This window comes from Globicephala melas, chromosome 15 (assembly GCF_963455315.2).
Source record: "Globicephala melas chromosome 15, mGloMel1.2, whole genome shotgun sequence".
NCBI lineage: Eukaryota > Metazoa > Chordata > Mammalia > Artiodactyla > Delphinidae > Globicephala > Globicephala melas.
In genome coordinates, this window is record NC_083328.1 from 66,542,761 (window position 1) to 66,548,760 (window position 6,000).

Sequence of the window (6,000 nt, forward strand, 5' to 3'; positions counted from 1 at the left end):
ACATGATACTGTATCTTAGGAAAGACGCATGTTAGTAGGTCACAACAGACATGAAATCATGTGAGTGAAACTTTTGAAAATTGTAAAGCAGTATAGAATGTAAAGAATCTTTCATTCAAATTTTTTTAAAAAAAGAAAAGATATTGAAGAAAATGTATAGTTATAAATTGCAGCAACTTTAATTAAGGAAGTAAACAAAGGGTTTGGGCACAGAAGCGTACCTGTGTCAGCCAGGGTGGTCAGAGAGGGCTGAAGCTTTTAGGATAAGAGGTGTTTCCTGTATGGGAAAGGAGCTTCCTGCTGTGTGTGCAACCACCCTGCAGAGGGAATGAGCTGGCATGGTGGGCCAACTAGGGGATGGAGAGGGAGATTTTGGGGAGATCACGGAGGGCTTATGGTGCATGCTGAGGTGTGCAATGGAGAGTCATTGCAAGGTCTTAAGCAGCTTAGACCCTGCACTAATGAACCCTCACTAATTGTTAATATTGGTGAGTAATAGTGTAGCTGGCTCAGTGATAGTTAATATGCGACCCTCACACATGGCACCACTAAGCATCCCCTAGTGCCTTCCCCACCCCCAGATATTTCCCAGCAGCGGGAGCCAGCTCAGGGAAGAGTTATTTGAACAGGGAGATGTGCTTAACTGGTCTCCATATGCCTCCTGGAGCAGACACTCAGTGCCTACCATTGTATTGGAAACACAGTAGCGTTCATGGGATGTGGGCATATCCTCAGATTTAAAAACCATGACTGATTCTTTCAGACTGTTTGCTTTTTAGTAAGCTCTAAAATGGTATCATTACTCCACCCCATTAAGTTTATACTGTTTTACCATTATATATTTTTTCCCTTGGCACATTTTTTTCTTTGAAGATATCAATAGCTTTGGAATATTTTATCACTTTAGAGTTGACAAACTTTCCATTCTAGCAGATCTGACCTCAATGGTAAGATCTAGTAGCTTGGAAAGATAAGATTTTATTAAACAAACTTTTATATAGAGATTGATGGGCTCAGTATGGATCTAAGTGCTTTAGAGGAATTAACTCATTTCATCCTATAACAAACCTATACAATGGATAGATACTGTTATTATTATTTCCATTTTACAGATGAGGAAATTGAAGTACTGAGAGAGAAAGTAACATAGCCCAAGGTCATACAGCTCGAAAAGTCTGTCCTAGGATCTATGCTATTAGCCATCTCATTCTGGTGGAAATTTCCTTGTGTAGAAGCAAACTACAGGGCCAAGAGGCCCGCTAACTAGGATTCTGACTTATGCTAGGTCTTCCCTTGTCCCTCATTTCTAAGGAGCCTCCCGTCAGGAGGGTCGGGGTTTGGGGTTTGGAACCCAGTGTCAGGAGGGAAGGGCAAAGGGAGAGGGTCGAGCTCTGGGAGGGGATTGCCAGGGATGGTGAAACTCGCTTGGAAAGGCAGAGGGCAGCTGCAGTGTGTGAGGGCCAAGATGCTGGAATAAGAGGGACATTTTAAGAAGCCTGGCTGAAAATGATGTGGCCTTTTGATGAGAAGCTGGAGAAGAAAAGGCAGATGAATTGCATGGTTCTGTATTCTCCTTGGGTTACTGGGTTGCATCCTTGGCTGGGTGTGGCTCCAGACTGAGCTCCGGAATCACGATGTTACAACTCTTACAGCAGCCAGGCAGCTAAACAGGGTGAGTATTTTCACTCTTTCTCTCCTTTTTTCCTTCTCCCGTGGGTCTCCTTCCTCCTTTCCTCTTTCTCTCCTCTCCTCCTTCCTTCTCTCCTTCCTTTCAAAATCCACTTTTGGAGCACCCAGTCTGAGCCAGACCATGGCCATAACCCCGGCCCTCTAAAAGGCACAGTCTTGATATGGTCAAGGAGAATGTTTAGGTTGACATGCACTTCTGTAGTGTTGCGAGGACATTTCTTTCTTCTGCAGCCTCCTGGGTGGCTGTTACTCTCCTGCCTGGTCCCTCAGCAAAGCCTGTTCTTTGTCATGTCTATGATTTGAGGATCTGACTGGTTCTACCTGGCTTCTCTCCTCCAGGGTTCTTGTTCAACTCTTAAGACTTGGATGAAACACACGTTGACAGTACTCACAGAATTTACGAATTTCTTGAATATTTGTCTCTGAGTCCTGCCAGACCTAGTATAATGAGGATCAGCAAACTTTTTCTGTAAAGGACCAGATGTTAAATATTTTAGGCTTTTGCAGGTCATTCAATCTCTGTCACAATGACTCAACTTTGCTGTTGTAGTACTCAAGCAGCCAGAGACAATACATAAACAAATGCTCATGGCTGTGTTCCAATAAAACTTTATTTACAAAAGCAGGTGGCAAGTGGGTTTGGCCTGCGTGCCGTAGTTCACTGACCTCTGTAGTAAAACTCTGATTCTCCCGTGCACAGACCACATCTGTGTGGATTTTGTGTTTCAATAAGAGGATCAGCAAATGACAGTAGGGCTGTTTGAGGTGGTAGTGGCTTCAAACTTTCCACCAGCAGGGCTATTCAGGTGTTGGTGGTGATGCAATAGAGCCTGTTGCTCCAAACAGATCCAGGATGCAATCACTTTTATTCACTCTTACCTTCATGAGGGTCCAGTCTATCAAGGGAGCCAAAGAAAGTATGACACAAAGGAGGTTTGGGACAATGCTGGGTGTGAAAACAAGCCTACGTACAAACAATTCTAAAACATGTTAAGCGTTTTGTGGCTCTCGATAGAATAAACGTTGAGGATGGTGATGCTGACTAACCCCACTTCGCCTGTTCACTTGATGGGGAAAGAAGAAGGAGAGGTGAGCACAGCGGTGTCCTGGAGACTGGAGCTGGATAAGAAGGATGGGTGGTTATATAAGGAGTGGTGAGTGATTACCAGATTTCTCCTGAGACCATAAGAGACTCAACAAAGGAAAATGCATCCTGCTAGCAATATGACCCAGGGATGGAGTGTGCTGAGTCCAGATGCTTGCATTTACTGCCTGCAGATGCTGGTAGGCACAGCGTGGATCTCTAGGTCTCCTGGTCCTCCCATTCCCTTATTCTTCATCCTGTGGGATTTGTGTTTGCATGCTGTGCTGATCCCCTTGGCTCTTTCAGCACACCCTTTCTCTGGTGTGAGTCCCCTCCAAACAGCCAGTGCCTGCAGCTGTTTGTCAGAGGACTGCCTTCGGGCTGCTGGAGCCCCTTCGTTCACACCGGAAGTGAGTCTGATATGCCTTGGAGTTTATAACCTCCAGGTGGCCTTGAACCAATGACTAAGTGGGTGCAGGAGTTTGAAAGCTCCCATGCTCGGGGTGAGGGTGACCACTGGGTGAGGGGTGACTTACACTGCAGGGTTCCCTGGAGGATCAGGCTGTGGGACTCGGCCTGAAATCACACTCTTGTTTGGCTTCCCGCCTTCCCTGTCTTGCTCCCCCTTTCCAGCCCAGTTTCCCTGGGGAGCACTGCCTTGATAAGTCACTTGTATACACATCCTCATCTCAGGATTGACCTTGGAGATCTGACCCCAGAGTCACTCCCTAAAGAGATATGGGGAAAGCCACTAAGGAGAGCTTAAAGCCAGGTAGCTGCCTGGACCAAAAAGGCAAGGATGCATTGGTGGAGGGAAAAGAAAAATAAGATATGGTAGATTTAGAATTGCAACTCCCTATCATTTCTCTCCATTTTGATGACTTTGCAAAATTAAAAGTATCAGGGAGACGGGGCTCCTCACATGTCTGCAAAGTAATCTTATTGGGCTCCAATAAGATTGGAGTCTCAGTGCTGGTGGTAGTGATGGTAGTGATGGTGCCCACACAGTTATTCTTCTTTCTAGTATCACAGACTATTAAGTGCTCTTCTCTATTCCCTTTTTCTCTCCTTGGTGTTTTCCCACTTCTGCTCCCTAAGAAACAGATTGGTCTGTTATCAGACTCAGGGGAAGTGGGGAGGGAGTTACATACTGATCCAAAAGAGTTACTAAAAAAAAAATCCTCTTTTAATATGGAGGGAGATAGAGAAATGTAGATAAATATGTATTTGTATTTGTATTTATTTAGTTATTTGGCTGCACTGGGTCTTAGTTGCAGCATGCAGTGTTCCCTGACCAGGGATCAAACCCGGGCCCCCTGCACTGGAAGTGTGGAGTCTTAACCACTGGACCACCAGGGGAAGTCCCTATTTGTATTTTTATCATTGTATTTTACTGCTGTGGAGCCTGTGTTTCGGTGGGTCCATGATATTTATGTAAGTAAAGTTCTGTAATGCTGATGTGGCTTGAAAGGGAATTTCCAGAATCATATTCTGATGAGTCCTTTATACCTCCCCCAGTAGCCCTAATCTAAAATAGTTGCTATGAAAGGGGTAGCCAAACTCAGTGTTGAGCTCGAGCTGGCTTGTACTGGCTCACGAGTCTATTACTGACTTTTCAGGAATTATGCAAATGAGTCAAGGGCCCATTGGTGGCATGAAACTGGCCAGGCTGGGAATATATATACCATGGAAATTGGCAAATGCTACCAATCAGGGCACACCTTTCCCATTTCTGCCCAAGAAAGCCGACTGTTCAGCATTTCCCAGCCCATCACTGGCAGTACTCAGCTCCTGGTCTGCCCACCTTCTGTCTGCAGTGCCAATGCACTGGCGGCTGGACAACGGGGAGTCCAGGGAAGTGTCAGGATCAGAACCGTGGCAAAGAGCTCCTGGCAGTCTCTCCATCATGACCTGCATCACAGTGTTGAAGGCTTTTCCTCCAGCTAGCAGCCCTGTTCTTGCATTAGAAAGGGATGTGTCCGGTCATCTTTCTGCATTTGGAAGTACATATTTCATGAGATAAATGAAACAGTATTTGTAACCTGCATTTTTTTTTCCTTCCAGAATATTTGAAGCTATGGTCTCGCCATTTTGCTGAGAGGGAAAGAAAGTCAATCAGATTCCTGGCTTACATGTGAATGCTGAGGCTCGTGATTGAAAAACTTCCTCCCTGCCAGAGCCTGGGCCTCAGCCTCTAGTGAAGAGAATAGGGGTGGTTTTGAGTTAGACCCTTATGCGTGTGCCTATGTACATAAGTAACATCACTAAGCTGTCACATTCATTCAATAGACATCAGGCTTGTAACAGCCCAACAGGGAAGATGAGCATGTACAAAACTAATGACAATAAAAATAGTTTGGGAAAACCTATGACCTTATATTATACGTTTATTGTATGCATGGGGCATGGTGTGGTAGAACCAGGTTAGGGTTTTAAGTTGAACAGATTTGTATTCGAATCTTAGCTCTGCAGTCCTGTGTAACCTCAAGAAAGTTACTTACCTTCAGTTTTGTCGCCTATGACATGGGGATGATAATACTCACCCTTCTGAGAAGGGATAGGAGCTTCATATGCAAAGAAATGGGGTGAAATCATTCCAGGGACAGAGAACAGTTTATTATTCAAAGCCGTGGAGAAATACATTGTGACAGAAACATAAAAATTGGGCAGGGAGTTAAGGGATAGAATATTTGAGATTTTTAAGAAATTAATGAAACTGCTATACCCTGTGAATCACAAAGCTATATGTGGAGAAGAGTAAGATTCTAATTTCTCTAACTATAAAACCCCTGGCGTTGCTCCCACTAACCTCAGGCTTTGACCTTTGTGCAAAGGGGAGGTAACCTCCATCACTCTCTCTGTGTTCTCTCCATTTCCACTCCTTCAGGGTCGAGGCACAAGAAGAAGGAGCTGCCAAGAGAACACTAGATTATTCCTTCTCTTGGGCAAATGGCAGTGCTCCCAGAGGAAGGACTGAGCCTCGCTGATTCCTGAGTTGCCCTTTATGGCAGCCCTTGTGTAGCCTGAATGCAATGACGGAAGGCCACAGATCTGTGGCTCTAGGTGGGAGACCAGGAGGGGACTGGATTACTTGGAGAGCTTTTCCCAAGTTCAGGGACTGGGATCTGGAATCTCCAGTGGCTGGAGGGATGAACCTCTGTGTTTATGAAAAGGTTCCCTGGGAGATTCAGACACATCCTTTCTCTCCCTGCTTTTCCATTCCCTTC

The 6,000-nt window shown here is 45.2% G+C and overlaps 1 pseudogene; it reads right to left on the bottom strand.

Annotated features, from left to right (window-relative positions):
* LOC115839183 (ubiquitin-like-conjugating enzyme ATG3 pseudogene) overlaps nucleotides 1–4,678 on the bottom strand; it is a 187,495-nt pseudogene extending 182,817 nt beyond the window's left edge.
* Between the last annotated feature and the right edge of the window lie 1,322 nt (nucleotides 4,679–6,000).